Source organism: Panthera pardus, unplaced genomic scaffold (genome assembly GCF_024362965.1).
Source record: "Panthera pardus isolate Hobbes unplaced genomic scaffold, ASM2436296v1 HiC_scaffold_8, whole genome shotgun sequence".
Lineage (NCBI taxonomy): Eukaryota > Metazoa > Chordata > Mammalia > Carnivora > Felidae > Panthera > Panthera pardus.
This window is the reverse complement of record NW_026527013.1, coordinates 25,869,769-25,889,158: the sequence shown is the minus strand read 5'-3', so window position 1 is coordinate 25,889,158 and position 19,390 is coordinate 25,869,769. Positions and strand designations below refer to the sequence as shown.

Below are 19,390 nucleotides of genomic sequence, written 5' to 3'. Positions count from 1 at the left end.
TTAGTAAATATAACCAGGTCATTAAGAAAAGGTTTTTTCCTTTACTCTATTTAAGGTGACAAGGAAATGTTTAATCACTTTAGAAAAATTTCCATCCAAAAAATTATTTGGTTGTAAAAGGTGTACATTTTCAACTCATCAGAAAATCCTGTTTTCTGAAATGACTCATTCCCTGAAGCTATCAAGAAACTATGGCATAATTATAAATGGCATAATCTCTAATCTATTAAAATATATTTGAATTTTAAATTTTATCTAGATGGAGATGTACTTCAAATTCCCTAAACTCAAGTAAACACTTATGTTTGCTAAATCTTGCTAGCATTTTATTCTATACTGGAGTATATTCATTAAAAACCACATACAGTGATAGGAATAGAAATTTTAATATTAAGTTGATATTACAAGTTCTTAATCTTTGTGATTTTCCTAAACACTTGTACAATTTTTATTCTAAAGCACCTAAAACTATAACAACAGTTTGAAAAAAGTTATACGCTCATTTTACAAGTAAACTTCACAATGACAATTATATAGTTTTTTTAATAAAAATTTTTTAATGTTTGAGAGAGAGAGAGAAAGACAGTAGGGGAAGGACACAGAGAGAGGGAGACACAGAATCTGAAGCAGGCTTCAGGCTCTGAACTGTCAGCACAGAGCCCAGTGCGGGTCTCAAACCACCAGATTGTAACCTGAGCCGAAGTGGGAAGTCAGATGCTTAACTGACTGAGCCACCCAGGTACCCCTAAGCAGTTCACAAACATCATTAACCAAAAGTCATACAGGATCTTTTGTATATGGGTTTTTTTCTTGTTTTTAAGTAGGGGCTTTTAGCTGATATCAGCAGTCTAATAGGAAAATAAATGCCAGAGGCACGTGGGTGTCTGTGTCAGTTGAGCGTCTGACTTCCGCTCAGGTCAAGATCTTGAGGTTTGTGAGTTCCAGCCCCATATCGGGCTCCCTGCTGTCAGGTCAGCTTGTCAGCGCAGAGCTTGCTTCAGCTCCTCTGTCCCACTCTCTCTGCCCCTCCCCCACTTGTGCTCTCCCAAAAAATAAATTAAAAAAAAAAAAAAAGGAAAATAAACGCCTATGACAAAAATCACCACCTTATTCTACTTAATGCAGAAATGCATGATTAAGTTAATATATTTTCGCTTCTCAATATTCCCTCAAAATAGCATAGTCATGCAGTCAACATGATCTTCACAGATATTAACAACTTACAGATTTTAAAATGTGAATAATTTAGAAGTATTAAATCATAATCTCTGGGGGATAATTAAATCATAATTTAGGCATCAATGTGTTTTAAAAGCTCCAGACGATTCTAATATGAAGCTGAGGTTACAAACTGTATATTTCTTTCAATGTCCCTACAAAATATTAACTAAAAACTTTTTTCTTTCAATTTAATTCTGGACCAGATTTTAAGGGAGTAGCTTTAAACATTTCCTTAAAATAGTATAGATTTATACTCTTAATCTCCATTTCAACTTCTGGAGATTTTGATTTAAACAGTAATTTTTATCATGCTTATAAAATGTGTCTTAATAAATCAAGTTTTAAAAAGAAAAAAGGGACAGTTTAGCCATTTAAACACTAACACTATTTTTTGCTTTAAATTAAATGATGTCAGATAGCTCAAAGTCACAGTACCAAAGCACTTTTTAAATCACACTATTTAATCAACTGTTTAAATATACGGTCATATTATTAACAAAAAGCTTTCTCATTAAAATAAAAGTTCTGCTGGGGCAGCTGGCAGGCTCAATTACAAGAGCACGGAACTCTTGATCTCAGGTTCATGAGTTCAAGCCCCATGCTGGGTGTAGAGATTACTTAAGTAAATAATTAAGAAAGAAAGAAAGAAAGAAAGAAAGAAAGAAAGAAAGAAAGAAAGAAAGAAAGAAAGAAAGAAAAAGAAAAGTTCTGCCTACAGATGTACAACATCCAAAAAAGACAGGAGATAATCAAAAAATAACTGAAATAACACTGGAAAAGGAGAAACTCTGAAAAGGTTTTGGGTATTTAATTGAAAAAGTCCTCTTTGAACATAACTGATGGCATAGTATTTCCAAAATTTCTCTATCTCAAGAGATACTAGACCAAATCTCCTGAAAATGGAAATATTCTATAGCCAACAAATAAGTAAATATGAGTCTCAAAAGGACATAGTCTGAATCTACCTAAAAGAGCCATGTTGGGGCACTTGGCTGAGTCTGAGTGTCTGAGTCTTGATATCAGCTCAGATCGTGATCTCACAATCATTAGATTGAGCCCTCCATAAAGGCTCTGTGCTGAGCATGGGGCCTGCTTGAGATTCTCCCTCTCTCTCTCTCTCTCTCTGCCCCTCCCCCATGTGTATATATACACGTGTGTTCTCTCCCTCATGAATGAATGAATGAATAAATAAATAAATAAATAGGCCAGGTTAAACATGCTTTCTTTTTAACTTAATAAGTTAATGTTTATTTATTTAGAATAGGTGGTATAGTTTCAAGGTTCCAGAAATACTAAAAAAGGTATATACACTGAAAAGTCTTCCTGTCATCCTTATCTCATAAAGACAGTTTCCACCCTACCGTACTTCCACATAACCAGGTTACTAACTCCTTTATGTATAACCCTTCCAGATTTCTTTATGCATAAACAAATAAATAACAAATATGAATTCTTATTTTGTCTCTTTTGCATAAAAGGTAGATTATTATGTATATTGTGCTATGCCCTGTTTGTTGTTGTGTTGCTTGACAATATATCTCATTCTTTTTAAAGATTCTTCAATGAAGTAGAATCTCAGAAAGTCAGTCCATTTAGTTTTATACTTTATAACTTATAATCCTCTTATGCTCATCCCAATAAAGACACACATAATATAGCTGCAATAAGAAATCTTTGGAATTTAAAAATCTTATGTGACATTGCTATTTTTTTAATGTTTACTTATTTTTGACAGAGATCCCTGAGCAGGGGAGGGGCAAAGAGAGAAGGGGACAGAGGATCCAAAGTGGGCTCTGTGCTGACAGTAGAGAGCCTGATAATAGGGCTCAAAATCACGAACCATAAGATCATGACCTAAGCCAAAGTTGGATGCTTAACCAACTGAACCACCCAGACACCCCCTGACATTATTATAAAGAATTTATTGAAGTATGGAATGCATATAAAGAAGTGAACAAATCAAAAGTGTATATAGCTTGATGAATCACCACTAAGTGAACACACCTTTATAACTAACCACCACCCAGGTCAAGATATAAAACATTACTAACACATCATCTATCTGATTTTTTTAATATTTTATGATCTATTAGTATCTAAGACACATGTTAGAGAAATTTAATAGTACTGACTTCCTAAACTTACATTAGGGATACAGATTATGGGTTTCCTTTTCAGTTGGCTTAACCTGTTATTTATTTTAATGAAATAGTTCATATATACAAAAATAAACAGAAACATAGCAGTAAGAACTAAAGAATATTAAAATAAACTTTCATGTACCTAACACCCAGACTGAGAAGACCACTGCCTCTCCCACAAGGGCAGGCAGTATGGCTTAATAGTTAAGACTGCAGACTCTGGAGCCAGACTGCCTGGGTTTGATTATAGGATTTACTTCTTATTAGCAGAATGATTTGGAGTAGTTAAGATTTTCTGTACCCTTATTTATAAGCTCCTTTATTCAGAAATGAGAACAATAATAGTGCCTGCTTCACAGCACATACTCGTTTAATTATGAGAATTAAATAAGTATATATTTATAAAGTATTTAAAACACTTTACAGTATATATTATGTAAAATTTAGCTATTTTTATATCCATTCTCTGCCTCCCTCTCAAGGAAATATTCATCATTCTATTACTATATAGGAAGTAACATATATATATATGAAAAAGTATCACGATTTCTAAGTTCTATATTAACTGGCATCATAGTCTAAGTATTCCTTTGCAACTTACTTTTCTCATTCAACATTTCTGAGATTCATCTGCATTGATAATGTACAGCTATTGTTTATTCGTGTTCACTCTTGTACAGTAGTCCATGGTATAAATTAACAGAAGTACTTACATATTCATGTTGATGAACATCTGGTTTACTTCCAGTTTTTTGCTATTACAGAAAATACTATGAAAAACTGCTTGAGGGGCATCTGGGTGGCTCAGCTAGTTAAGTGTCCAACTTCAGCTCAGGTCATGATCTCACTACTCATGATTTTGAGTCCCGTATTGGGCTCTGTGCTGACAGCTCAGAGCCTGGAGCCTGTTTCAGATTCTGTCTCCCTCTCTCTCTGTCCCTCCCCAACTTGTGCTCTATCTCTGTCTCTAATATAAACATTAAACATAAAAATTTTAAAAAAGTTCTCTACCTCTTCCTCTGCCCTTTCCTACTTGTGTGCACACATGCTCTTTCTCTTTAAAAAAAAAAAAAAATGCTTGAACATGTCTCCTGATGCAGATATAAAAATGTTTTTGCAGTGTATACACTACACTTAGCTAAAGAACTGCTATCTCATTAGGTATACACAAGCATTATAATAATGTCAAATTGTTTATCAAAATAGTTATATTAGAGCATTACATACTTTTATTAATAAAGAAAGGTCTAAAATCAATTATTTAAGCTTCCAATTTAAGAAACAGAAGAGAATATCAAACAGAAAAAAAGCAGAAAGAAGCATATAATAAAGGTAAGAACATAAATCCATGAAAGAGAAAACAGAAAAATAACAGAAAAAAATATATTTAAAATAATTGAATATTTAACATCAATAAAGTTGAAAAACTTCTGGCTGTAGTAATAAAACAAAAAAAGAGAAAAAAGACACAATACTGGGAATGAGAGAGGTAACATCATTATAGAATCTAGAGATACTGAAAGGGTAATAAGGTAATGTTATGAATAATTTTATGCCAATTGACCCAACAACTTCGATGAAATAGATAAATTTCTTTAAAGACACAAACTATCAAAATTTACTCTACAATAAATAAGTAACCCGAAAAGCTCTGTATCTGTCAAAGAAACTGAATTGATAGTTTAAAACTTTCCACATGCAAAAAAATAAATAAATAAAAATACAAACCTACATGACTTCATTAGTGAATTCTACCAAGTATTTAAGACTAACGTTTCATGAATAGATATGCAAAAATCCTTGACAAAATTTAAGCAGATCACATCTAGTAGCATATTAAAAAAATATAGTATAATCAGGTGGAGTTTATTCCAGGAATGCAAAGTTGACTTAATATTCAAAAGTCAATCAGGGTTTAATTCATCAAATCAATAACAGAGCATGGGAGTTCCTCTACAGTGTCGTCCATACTTGATATCATCCAACTTTTTTTTAAATCAAACTCAACACCCAAAAAACAATTAACCCAATAAAGAAATGGGCAAAAGACATGAATAGACACTTTTCCAAAGAAGACATCCAGATGGCCAACCGACACATGAAAAAATGCTCAACATCACTCATCATCAGGGAAATACAAATCAAAACCATAATGAGAGACTAACCACCTCACACCTGTCAGAATGGCTAAAATTAACAACTCAGGCAACAACAGATATTGGTGAGGATGTGGAGTAAGAGGAACCCTTTTGCACTGCTGGTGGGAATGCAAACTGGTATAGCCACTCTGGAAAACAGGATGGAGGCTCCTCAAAAAATTAAAAATAGAACTACCCTATGACCCAGCAACTGCACTACTAGGTATTTATCCAAAGGATACAGGTGTGCTGTTTCGAAAGGACACATGCACCCCCATGTTTACAGTAGCACTATCAACAATAGCCAAAACATGGAAAGAGCTCAAATGCCCATTGACTGATGAATGGATAAAGAAGATGTGGTGTGTGTGTGTGTGTACACACACACACACACACACACGCAGACACGCACACACACACACCGGAATATTACTCGGCAATAAAAAAGAATGAAATCTTGCCATTTGCAACAACATGGATGGAACTAGAGTGTATTATGTTAAGCAAAATAAGTCTGTCAGAAAAAGACAAATACCACATGATCTCACTCATATGTGGAATTTAAGGCACAAAACAGATGAACATAAGGGAAGGGAAGGAAAAATAATATAAAAACAGAGATGGAGACAATCCATAAAAGACTCTTAAATACACAGAACAAACTGAGGGTTGCTGGAGGGAAGGTGGGTGGGGGGATAGGTTAAATGGGTGATGGGTATTAAAGAGGGCACCTGTTGTGTTGATTACTGGATGTTATATGTAAGTGATGGATGAATCACTAAATTCTACTCCTGAAACTAATATTACACCGTATGCTAACTAGAATTTAAATAAAAACTGGAAACATTAAAAAAACTAAATTAGGGGCGCCTGGGTGGCTCAGTCGGTTGGGCGGCCGACTTCAGCTCAGGTCATGATCTCGCTGTCCGCGAGTTTGAGCCCTGCGTCGGGCTCTGTGCTGACCGCGTAGAGCCTGGAGCCTGTTTTGGATTCTGTGTCTCCCTCTCTCTCTCTGACCCTCCCCCGTTCATGCTCTGTCTCTCTCTGTCTCAAAAATAAATAAACGTTAAAAAAAAATTTTTTTTAAACTAAATTAAATTAAAAACCACAACAAAAATAATAAAGGCAGAAGAATGTTTTTTTTTTTTTTTAAGTTCATTTATTTATTTTGAGAGAGAGAGAGAACAAGTGAAGAAGGGGCAGGGGCGGTGGAGACAGTATCTGAAGCAGGCTCTGTGCTGACAACAGAGAGCCCATCGCAGGGCTTGAACCCACAACCTGTGAGATCACGACCTGAGCCAAAGGTGGACACTCAACAGACTAGTCGAGCCACCCAGGTGCCCCTATCCAACTTTTTAAAGTTTATCCCCCCAGTAATCTGCACACAGCACGGAGCTCAAACTCAGGACCCTGAGATCAAGAGTCTCTTGCCCTACTGACAGAGCCAGCCAGGCACTCCAAAATTATCCAACTTTTTAAATGAGCATAAATGGAACTGAAGGTTTAAGTTTACAATTTCCTAGTTATGCTGAACATCTTGCGTTAGTTTATTGGTCATTCTTATTTCTTCTGTGAAATTCTTATTTGTGTTAACCATTTTTTTTCTCTTGGGTTGTGTCTTTTTTGTTAATTTGAACAAATCCTTTCTATATTCTAGACACTTATCCTTTATACGTGATGTGTTTTACAAATATCTTCCCCTAGTTTTTTTTCCTTCTTCACTTTTTTCATTCTTAATGAAAAAGATAATTTTAATGTATTTGCATTATCAATCTTTTATTTCAATTATGCTTCTTTGTGAATTTTTTATAATATATCCTTCCCTACCCCAAGGTCATAAAGATATTTCACACTCTCTTCCAAGAGGCTTAAAAAAAAAAAAAAAGGGGGCAGAGGCACTTGGGTGGCTCAGTCTGTTAAGCGTCCGATTCTTGATTTCGGCTCAGGTCATAACCTCACAGTTTGTGGGATTGAGCCCTGCGTCTGCACTATTGGCACAGAGCCTGCCTGGGATTCTCTCTCTCATCCCTCTCTGTCCCTCCCCCCATTCTCTCTTTCTCTCTCATTAAATAAACAACATTAAAAATAAATTAAAAAGACAAATTTCTAAAGTTAGTAGTACTTCTAGAATTTCTTTGGAGATGGGACAACTAGGTAGCATTGGCTGAGCATCTGACTTCAGCTCAGGTCATGATCTCACAGCTGGTGGATTCAAACACCATGTCAGGCTCTGTGCTGACAGTTCAGAGCCTGGAGCCTGTTTCAGATTCTGTGTCTCCCTCTCTCTCTGCCCCTCCCCTGCTAGTGCTCTGTCTCTCTCTCAAAAATAAGCAAACAAAAAAAATTTTTTTCAGAATTTCTTTGGAGAAACGTAGTATGTTGGTAATAAGTGTTTTAACCACCTACTAAATACTAGGCATTGCACCTATATTGTAGGGCTACAAAGCAGTAAAGCCTATTACACTTACCTTTAAGAAGAACATAAATTATTTTTATTATTATTATTATTATTATTATTATTATTAAAGAACTAAGGCAGCATAACATAATCAAGTGTTAAGTTTTATGATAAACATGATCAAAGTTCAAAATATTATGAAAAAGAATTAATCAGTGAGAATTGTGCAATCAGTAAAATCCCATGAAGAAGAGCGTTAAACCTTCACTTAATTCTGACTTAGAATAACAACAAACACTAGAATTATCTAAAACATACTGATATTTAAAATAGCCAACAGAGGGGCGCCTGGGTGGCTCAGTCGGTTAAGCGTCCGACTTCAGCTCGGGTCACGATCTCGGGGTCTGTGAGTTGGAGCCCCGCGTCGGGCTCTGGGCTGATGGCTCGGAGCCTGGAGCCTGCTTCCGATTCTGTGTCTCACTCTCTCTCTGCCCCTCCCCCGTTCATGCTCTGTCTCTGTCTCAAAAATAAACTTAAAATAAAATAAAATAAAATAAAATAAAATAAAATAGCCAACAGAGGGGCAAGTGGGTGGCTCAGTTGGTTAAGCGTCCGACTTCAGCCCAGGTCATGATGTCATGGTTCCTGGGTTCAAGCCCCGTGTCGGGCTCTGTGCTGACAACTCAGAGCCTGGAGACTGCTTCATATTCTGTGTCTCCTTCTCTCTCTGCCCCTCCCCTGCTCATGCTCTGCTTCTCTTTCTCTACCTCTCTCTCTCTCTCTCTCAAAAATAAACATAAAAAAAATTTAAAAATAATACTATTTAAATAATATAAATTTTAAAATAATACTATTTAAAAATAGTCAACAGAGGGGCACCAGGGTGGCTCAGTCAGTTAAGCGTCTGATGCTTGATTTCAGCTCAGGTTGTGATCTCCCGGTTCATGGCATCAAGTCCTACATAGAGAGCTCTGCGCTGAAAATGTGGGGCCTGCTTGGGATTCTCTCTCTCCCTCTCTCTTTCTCAAAATAAATAAATAAACATTTTAAAATAATAATAAAAAATAAAATGGCAGCTCTTTCTGCCCACAGGTCCTGTCCCCATGTTTTAATAAAATCACCTTTTGTGCACCTAAATAAATAAATACATATATATATATTTTTTAATGTTTATTTATTTTTGAGACAGAGAGAGACAGAGCATGAATGGGGGAGGGTCAGAGAGAGGGAGACACAGAATCTGAAATGGGCTCCAGGCTCTGAGCTGTCAGCACAGAGCCCGACACGGGACTCGAACTCACGGACCGCGAGATCATGACCTGAGCCGAAGTCGGCCGCTTAACCGACTGAGCCACCCAGGTGCCCCAATAAAATTTAAAAATAAAAAATAAAACAGCCAACAGATAAGGGCGCCTAGATGGCTCAGTGGGCTAAGTGTCCGACTTCAACTAGGGTCATGATGTCATGGTTTTGTGAGTTCAAGCCCCACATCAGGCTCTCTGCTGTGAGCGCTAAACCCACTTCAGATCCTCTGTGTCCCTCTCTCTCTGCCCCTCCCCCACTCATACTGTCTCTCTCAAAAAACAAACATTAAAAAAAAATAGCCAACAGATAAAAACCATAAAGTCTGAATTCATGCAAACTTGCATGTGACAGCAAAATAAAATGGAAAATATAAGTAAAAATGTAAAACATAAATAAACATTATATTGCTTAAGGGCTTTACATAAATCAGATTTACCTAGCCGAACTCTGCACACGACCAGGAAATTCAAAATTCAAACGCAAAAGATAGCTAGCAGGTTAAGTGAGTTGGATAACAGAATTAACTCCTACTATCAGAATATTACATAGTCATAAAACTGGAGCTATGACATTGATTCCAGAAAAGAGAGTACCCTTTCTAGCAAGTCTTTTTAAGTGACTGAACTTAAAAACTTGAAGAGTTTTTTTCCAACCTCAACATTCAGATACAAACACTCTATTTTGTTTTGGGGGAATAATATTTTGAAAGCAAGACTTAAATATCAGAATTCAATACTTTATAAGTGAAGCATAGCAGGTAATAGGTTATCAGTAGGCCTATAACAAAACAGTCATTTCAGAAAATAATTCTTAAAATTTATAATTTACTAGCACACCTAAACCTCTAAACTGGTAAAATGACAAAGCAATAATAACAAAAAGTAATAAAAGTAGGAAGGAATAATGACTAATTTTTACAACACAACCACATAATATTTGAAAGTGCTTTTTAATCACTTTCTCACACATTAACAGTTTACCTATTGTTATATCAGCTTTCCAAACAGTTGCAGCTAAAACAAAGGATAAAATTTTGATTCAATTCTCAAATCAGGTCACTGGTGAGGGAAGTGGGAGGGAAGAATTATTAAAAGTGAGTACAATAAACTTAACTGATGCTTATCTGAAAACTGCCTCCACACAACTGGCAATTATGAACCAAAAACTCAGTTTAGAGCATCAATTTAAAATGGTAAGACTAGCACTACCACATAAGGTTTATGTTTCAAAATGTTTTTCTACTGAAATTCTAATATATGTTCTATCACTTAACACCTGCCTCTGACTTGGACATTCACATGCATTATTTTCTTCATCATTATATTTGTAACTTCATTCATTTTTCATTTAAATATTAAATCTGTATTTCTGGGAATATCAGAAATGGTATTTAAGTGAATTTATTCCAGGGGCGCCTGGCTCAGTCAGTTAAGAGTCCGACTCTTGCTCTCAGCTCAGGTCATGATCCGACCATTGGTGAGATCCAGCCCAGGTTGGTGAGATCGAGCCCCTCGGATCTCTGCACTGACAACGTGGAGCCTGCTTGGGATTCTCTCTCTGACCTTCCTCTCCCCCTCCCTCAGAATAAGTAAACTTAAAAAATAAATACATAAATGGATTTATTCCAGAATTTAAAATGACTGACAAAAGAAATATACCTTAAAATGATGAATACAAGCACAATCTTTTCATGTGCCAAGAGAGAAGCAATCTTGAAAATAAGAGCTCATACCCTGGAACCTTTAAATCTTGTCTACTCACTATACCTATGAATCCAATCTTCACTTTCCAATCACCCTATTATGAAGTCAGCATATTAAAGCAGATGAGGGTTTTATAACCCACTGTAAAACATATCAGTTTAGTTATTAGAGTTACCTGGGAAGATTAAGGGGCAGTTTGGCTTTTTCCAAAGTTGCATGCAAATCCAAGATTCTTACTTCCAAGGTTTGTGCCTTGGTTCCCTCAATGTTTCTGTCCTACTGCTCCAGCAACCTTTGTACCTCTACAGCCTTCCTGAAATGGAACCTGATTTAGGTGAACTCTACCATTTAATAGAAACTATCTGGTCAATCCAGTAGTAGAGCTCCTTAACACACAACTGTCTCCTGACTACCTTTCTGGGCTGATGCCTTTTTATGTAGACCTTTTTGCACCGAGAACATCTGTTATCTTCTACCCTAAATCTTCAGGGTCTAGTTCAAGTCCCCCTTTTTAGACAAACAAGCCTTTACTACCTTAATCATACAGCTCTCTTAATTTCACTTAAAACTTTATTCTTTCCTAATTTGTTCATGGGAGTTAGTTTTGGCTTCCTAATTAAACTATAAGCTCCTCAAAGACTGAAGTAACATCTTTGTTTTTATGTTTTACTATGAACTGCTTCATGAATTTGTGTGTCATCCCTGTACAGGGGCCATGCTAATCTTCTATCATTCTAATTTTAGTATATGAGCTGCCAAAGTGAGCATTTTTTAATTAAAAAAAATTTTTTTATGTTTATTTAAGCAATCTTTACATCCAACATGGGACTTGAACTCATGACCTTGAGATCAAGAGCTGCATGTTCCACCAACTCAACCAGCCAGGCACCCCTGAAGTAATATCTTAATACCTTCATCATGTCCCATTTGCCTAATGCAGAATATGCACTCTCTCACATGTTCCCTGATTGACTGACTAGATTCTCATCATATTACTCATTCAGCTCCTTTCATTTCAAATCTTCAAGTAAGGCAAACCAAGTATGCTACTGATTTTTATTGCTATTACCAGGGAAACTCTACAAACTAGGTAGTATTAGATAATGAATATTAATTATAAGACTATTTGAACTATTTTTACACACAACAATTCTGACACCAAATGCATGGTGTCTTCCAACACCACTCTCCAACTCTCTAATACAAGCCGGATGTCCTACAATTCCATTCTACACTATCTACCTGGAATTAATGTTGGATCCCATAAGTTAAGGGCTCAGTCCCACAAGATTGCATCCAGTTGAGATGCCAGTCAAAAGTCCCAAGTTGTTAGTGATGCTTCCAACCAATCAGCTATAAATTCAGAGGATTCCTAATTCACTCCTCAGTTTTGATAATTCATTAAAACGACTCGCAGTACTCAGGAAAGTGTTTTACTTACTATTACCGGTTTATCATAGAGGATACAACTCAGGAACAGCCAAATGGAAGAGATGGGCAAGGTATGGGGGAAGGGGCTTCTATGCCCCCTCTGTCCTGGTGAGCCACCCTCCCAGTACCTTGTAGTGTTTACCAAACCTAAAGGAGCTACATTGCCTCCCCTCTTGCCAGCAGTGCTCAACTACTCCAAAGACTTGATAGCTCTATTTTCTCCTTCCCAACTGCATTTCCCAGAAAACACCATTCTCTGTTAGGCTTTTCTGCCTCAAACACATACTATTCCCTTGGGCTGGAAAGCCCTGCCCTTTTTTTTTTAAGATCTTATTTTTAACTAATCTCTACACCCAATGTAGGGTTTGAATTTACAACCCCGAGATCAAGAGTCCCACGCTCTACTGAGCCAGCCAGGTGCCCTCAGAATGCCCTGCTCTTTCTTTTATCCAGCTAGCAAAACCCTACTCACTCTTCAAACAGCAATGTAAAACAACTTTCTCTATGAAGTCCTCTTCCTTCCTTCCACATTTTCTGCCCCCATTCTTGGGGGAAGGAACACATCACTCCCTTAGCTACTCAGAAACAATGATTAACAAATATTTCTATTGTTAGACTTATTTGTATTATATTTTTCAGTGCTACTTACTGGGCACTATACCACAATGCAAGCATTAAACAGTCAGATACTTGTTAAAGAATAGGAATGCATAATGGTCACAATCTAAGTTCAACTATAAGTGAATAATTTATTCTAGTCAAGACAACATCATTCATTCTAATAATCTTTTATCTACCCTCTATATGTCTGCATACCCAAAAGATTCACTGATGACACTCCTATGTTTACTGCAGTGTTATTTACAATAGCCAAGATATGGAAGCAACCCAAGTGTCCACTTGACAGATGAATAAAGAAGATGTAGTGTGTATACACACACACACACACACACACACACACACACACATATGCACACAGTGGAATATTACTCAGCCATAAAAAAAGAGAGAGATTTTGCCATCTGTGACAACATGGATAGACCTAGAGGGTATTTTGCTAAGTGAAATAAGCCAGATAGAGAAAGACAAATAGTACATGATTCCACTTACATGTGGAACCAAAAAATAAAAAATAAAAAATAAATAAATAAATAAATAAATAAATGAATAAACAAACAAACAAAAAGCGGAAACAGACCCATATATACAGAGAGCAAACTGATGGTTGCCAGAGGGGAGGAATGTGGAGGGATGGGCAAAATGGATGAAGAGGAGTGGGAGATACAAGCTTCCAGTTATGGAATGAATAGTCACGCAGATAAAAGGTACAGCATAGGGAACATGGTATTGTAACAGCATTGTATGGTGACAGATGGTAATAGGAACGCTTGTGTTCAGCATAGCACAATATATAGAGCAGTACAATCACTATGTTGTACACCTGAAACTAATGCAACATTGTATGCAACTATACTTCAATTAAAAAAAGATTCACTGGTAAATAAATTACCTTACGCTTCCCAGATTCAGACTGGAGCTTTTAAACTGTATCTTTCCACCATTTCCCAACTCCCACATTAAGACCTTGATACTACAACTCGCCAGTAATATCAAAACTGTGCATATTAATAAACATTTCAATATTGGAAACCCTCTCCATCTACTAAAGTTTTTAGAACAAACGTCTACCAATAAGGTACACTAAGGAAGTAGTGACAAATATTAAGCTACATGGCACTTCAAAAGCAGCTCTGCTAATCCCACCCACATTTGAACAGTTGTTCTGCACTCTTCTACTTCCTACACCCTAATCTGTTTTCACTAAGCTATTACTCCATCTAACATTCTTTTTTTTTAGAAGAGCTTTTTTGAGATATAATTCATACGCCACACAATTCACTGATTTAAAGTATACATTTCGGAGTGGTGCAACCATCACCGCAATCAATTTCATAACATTTTCGTCATCTCAAAAAGAAACCCATACCATTTAGCAGTCACTCTCTGTATTAGTCAGGGTTCTTAAGAGAAACAGGACCAATAAATAGGATGTGTGTATATAAACAGAGAGATTTATTTCAAAGAATTGGTTCATGTGACTGTGTGGACTGTCAGGTCCGAAATCTGCAGGGCAGGCCAGCAGGCTAGAGACACAGGGAAGAGTTGCTATTGCAATCTTGAGTATGATGGTTCTATGAAGGCAGAATTCCTTCAGAAGAACCTCAGTTTTTTCTCTTAAGGGCTTCAACTAACTGAATGAGGCCAACCCACATTCTGAAGGATAATCTGCTTCACTCAATATCTACTGATTTAAATGCTAATCACATTTTAAAAGTACCTTCACAGCAATATCTAGACTGGTATTTGACTAAAAACTGGAAACTGTGGCCTAGCCAAGGTGACAAATAAAATTAACCATCACACTCCCTGTTACTCCCAAACCCTGGCAACCACTAATCTACTTTCTCTCTTTGGAATTGCCTATCCTACACATTTCATACAAATAGAATACAACATGTGGCCTTTTGTGTCCAGCTTCTTTCACTTAACATAGTGTTTCCAAGGTTCATCGATGCTGTACTATGTAGAAGTACATAATTCCACTTTACTGTTGAGTAACATTCCATTACATGGTATACCACATTTTATTTATCCATTCATCAGTTGATGGTAAATTTGGGTTCTTCCCACTTTTTTTTATTATTATGAATAATGCTACTATGAACATTCATACAAGATTTTGTATGGACATATGCTTTCATTACTCTTGGGTATATACATAGGAGTAGAATTGCTAGGTTAGATGGCAACTCTATAACATTCCGTTTTACCATGCAAACTGTTTGAAAAAATTCAAAACTACAAATTTTGTTTACTCTACAAGCGTAACTACCATTCCTATACTGGTAACATACAGCATGATCTTGTTTTCCAGACCTTAATTTTTGAAACAGAAGGAACTTTATAACTAGCATCTAATACTATAGTTAATATTTCAAGAAACAATAAAAAAACAAAATAGTCATTTTTTCTGTAATAGATTTACTTATGGGGGGGGTCATACATACACATATACACACACATTCTATTTAAATTTTTTTTAATGTTTATTTTATTCATTTCTGAGACAGAGACAGAGCATGAGTGGGGGAGGGACAGAAAGAGAAAGGGAGACACAGAATCAGAAGCAGGCTCCAGGCTCTGAGCTGTCAGCACAGAGCCCAACGCAGGGCTCGAACTCATAAACCGTGAGATCATGACCTGAGACGAAGTCAGTCACTCAACCGACTGAGCCACCCAGGTGTGCCCCCACACACATTCTATTTAAAACACAACCTCCTGGGGCACCTGGGTGGCTCAGTCAGTTGGGCATCTAACCTCGACTCAGGTCATGATCTCGCAGTTCACAGGTTCAAGCCCCGCGTCAGGCTCTAGGCTGACAGCTCGGCGCATGGAGCCGGCTTCAGATTCCATATCTCCCTCTCCCTTTGCCCCTCCCCTGCTCACGCTCTCTCTCTTTCTCAAAAATAAATAAACATTGAAAAAAAATTGTTTTAATAAATAAAACACAACCTCCAAACATACTAAACTTAGAAATTATCTGATGTAAAAAAAAAAAGTATCATTTTTTTGTTTATTATAGTATCTGAACAGTGATACTCCAGTATCCTTACACATAAAGAGTTGTTTTTATTCAATATGTAAAATATTAAGTGATTAATAAATACTGTTTGAGGAACTAATCTCCAATTAAAACTCTAAACTGATGGGGACACTTGGGTGACTCAGTCAGTTAAGTGTCCAACTTCAGCTCAGGTCATGACCTCAAGGTTCGTGGGTTCAAGCCCCGCATCAGGCTCTGTGCTGACAACTCGGAGCCTGGAGCCTGCTTCAGATTTGGTGTCTCCCTCTCTCTCTGCCCCTCCCCCCCAAAAAAATAAACATTAAAAAAAAAAATACTAAACAGATTTACTATCAAAATATCTAAGAGTTAATAGACAATAAGGTTTTTATTTAATGCATTTTTTTTCTTCTGATCTATTTTTCACTAACAGGCTGGTGATGAGATTAATGATGAAGAGCGCTGAGGTAGCAAGCAACAGAGTGGTCGAAAGTGCACATTCTACAATCAGATGACTGGGGTCTGAATCCTGACTCTACTACCATCTTTGTTACCCTGAACAAATTCCTTCACCTCTCTGAACCTCAGTTTTCTCATCTGTAAACAGGATAATAATACTACCTACTTCAGAAGTTTGTTGTGAGGATTAAATGAGATAATACATATAACTCTTAGCACACCACCTGGTAAATACTCAATAAATGATAGCTATCACTTTTACAGAAGTCTGGATGCTGGTCAGAACTCAGAGCATTTAACATATTTCAGATAAGCCTACCACAATTCACTTAATATCATCAGCTAAAAAGTACATTTTTAAAAAACATTTCTTTTGAGAGAGTGCACGTGCACATGGGTAGAAGAAAGACGGGTGGTGGGGAGTCCCAAGCAGGCTCCATGAGCCCGACACGGGGCTAGATCCCACAAACCACGAGATCACGACCTGAGCCAAAATCAAGAGTCAGAAGCTTAACTGACTGAGCCACCTATAGGTGCCCCAAAAGTATATTTTAAATTATCATCCAATCACTTATGAAAAAAGTAACAGAAAACTATGTTTCTTTACCTACATACCCAAGTAGGTAAATACACAGAAAAAAGTTTTGAAAATTATATACCAAACTAATAATAACAGTTACTTCTGTAGTAGGGAAGGAGGATGGGAGGTACCTATGTTCAGGAGGACATATATATTCTCTATATAGATTCCTATTGCTTGAATTTTTGAGAATGTATTCCTGATATTTGCATAAGTAAAAAATAAGAAGTAACAGCTTAAAAGTCCATATTGGAAATTCATTCTGCTTGGCTCAGCCAGAAAAAATCAGTAGTTATAAATGTAGACAAACCTATAAACCTGAAAGTACTGACAAAACCTTAATACAAGTAAATAAGAAAACAAAGTTTCTTACAGCTTTAAATTAAAATCTAACCCAAATTAAATAATTGACAAAGAATACAGTACTAATCACCAAAAACTTCCATGTTTTCAAATGCCTATACAAACTTTTCAACTTTTCTTCTTTATACCTATCAGCCACACTCCTTAAGGATAAAAGATTTACATGGGAGGCAAGTTTTTCCAAGGCTGTTTCAGTTATTTGCATAAACACCCAAATCCAAATCAGTTGCCTGAATGCAAACCTAAGAAAAAATATATTTACTGCTGGAAGTAATAGAGGTATGTTTAAAAAATACCAGCTGACTCAGAGAAATAATTAACTCAGGTTCACACAGTCTTTGAAAGTCTTGTCATATGATACGATTTCAGTTATGCTCCCAGAAAATTATAACTTAGCCTATTTTTCAAGAGAGCAAAAGGCAAATTTTCATTATAATAACTGTTCAGTCCATAAGATAGTTTAGAATAAATGTCTAGCAGTTGGCTTTCATTTCGGGGGGGGGGGGGGCTGAGGGGAGTAGAGTAGAATGTAGATTCTGGTCCCAACTCCCATAGTTACTAATAGATGACCTTGTACCAGTAACCTCTAAACATCCAACTCCCTTAGGATAAAATGCACCCAGCCTGTAGCTGCTCTACCTACCTCCTAGATACGTGTAAGAGTGTTACACATATCAAGTGAAATAAGAAAGTACTCTGACTATAAAATCCTTAAAACAAAAGTAGTATTTTGCATGAGAATGGATATGTATGTAATACCTCAAAATTAATATCACTAAACACAAGATTATCTATGGTCCCAAAACGCTTAGCAAAGCATCTTGCACACTGCAAATTCTCAATAAGGAATGATTTATACAAAGACTACCTATTGGTAATTGAGTCCATGATCTCAAATTAAGAACTAACTCAAATGACCTTCTGCCCTTTGACCCCCCTCAGGGTTTGTAGAAGTACAGACTGCTCCATTGTTCAGACATCACTCATTCAAACATTTGTGTAGTGCCTATCCCCTTGTTCTCAAGAGCTCACATCTGGCAGGGCAACAGCACATTTGCATTATAGTTATTTTGTTGTCTGTGTCCCATAATGAAATTATATACAAAGTTCTATGGAAGTGTAAAGGAAGCAGCAATTAATTCTTTAGTCAGTGGGAGTTAAGGAAGGTTTCACATTGGAACTGGGCCTCGAGGGATGAAGGGGAAAGGTCATTCTGGAAGACAAAACAGCGGCACTTGTTCTAGGAACAGTGAGCACTGTCACACAGCTACTGCACAGAGTTTGGGGCAAAGGGAAAAAAAGAGTAAGAGAAGATGGAGCTGGAAAAAGGAGAAATGAGAGAGATTTTGAATGGGTTTGTACATCAAGTTAAAAATTAACAGGGCAGCAATTAAGAATTTTGAGGAGACTTGTAAACTGTTCATTCATTTGTAGTGGCAGAGAGAGAAGCACCAGCAGGAGAATCCTTAGAACATTTCCGCAGCTAACAAATGCCATCATTTTTCTTGATTTAAGTAACTGACATAGATTAAGAACCAATCTCAGTCTTTTCACTTAAAAGTCTAAATGACAGACACTCTCCTCCCTATTTACCAAAGAGAATAGATACTAAGCTCTAACATAAATACCACTTGAAAAAAACAAATAGGAGCCTGAGAAGGCAAAGAGTAGATTCAACCTAAGAAGTAAAGTCAAATACCTAAGCAGGAAAAAAAAAAAAAAAAAAAGGTTTCAAGTATATACACCACCCATATTTTTAACAGCTTGGATAGATAAAATGTTTCATTAATTTTCCACTATTGTGAAAAGTGTGAAATGAATCTGTTTTGGATATACAACTTAGCCTTCTAAACATGTTTACATCAACGTGTCTTAAACATAACATTGGTCGATTATAACGCTTTCTCACAAAAACCAGCACCTCTTAATGACATTTTTACTTCTATCAACAAAAAAATCTGGTAAAGCAATACACAAACAAATAAAATCAATGATCTGATATTTTCCAAAAGCTGAGGCCAGGATCTCT

The 19,390-nt window shown here is 36.5% G+C and overlaps 1 protein-coding gene and 1 non-coding gene across 32 annotated transcripts in view; both read right to left on the bottom strand.

Moving 5' to 3' along the window:
- Positions 1 to 19,390, bottom strand: part of SLMAP (sarcolemma associated protein) — a 148,728-nt gene that overhangs the window by 123,305 nt on the left and 6,033 nt on the right. The window lies entirely within an intron of this gene.
- On the bottom strand, positions 11,572 to 11,674 carry LOC128775758 (U6 spliceosomal RNA). Its single transcript, XR_008420737.1, has one exon. It is a non-coding gene; the product is annotated as a U6 spliceosomal RNA (small nuclear RNA).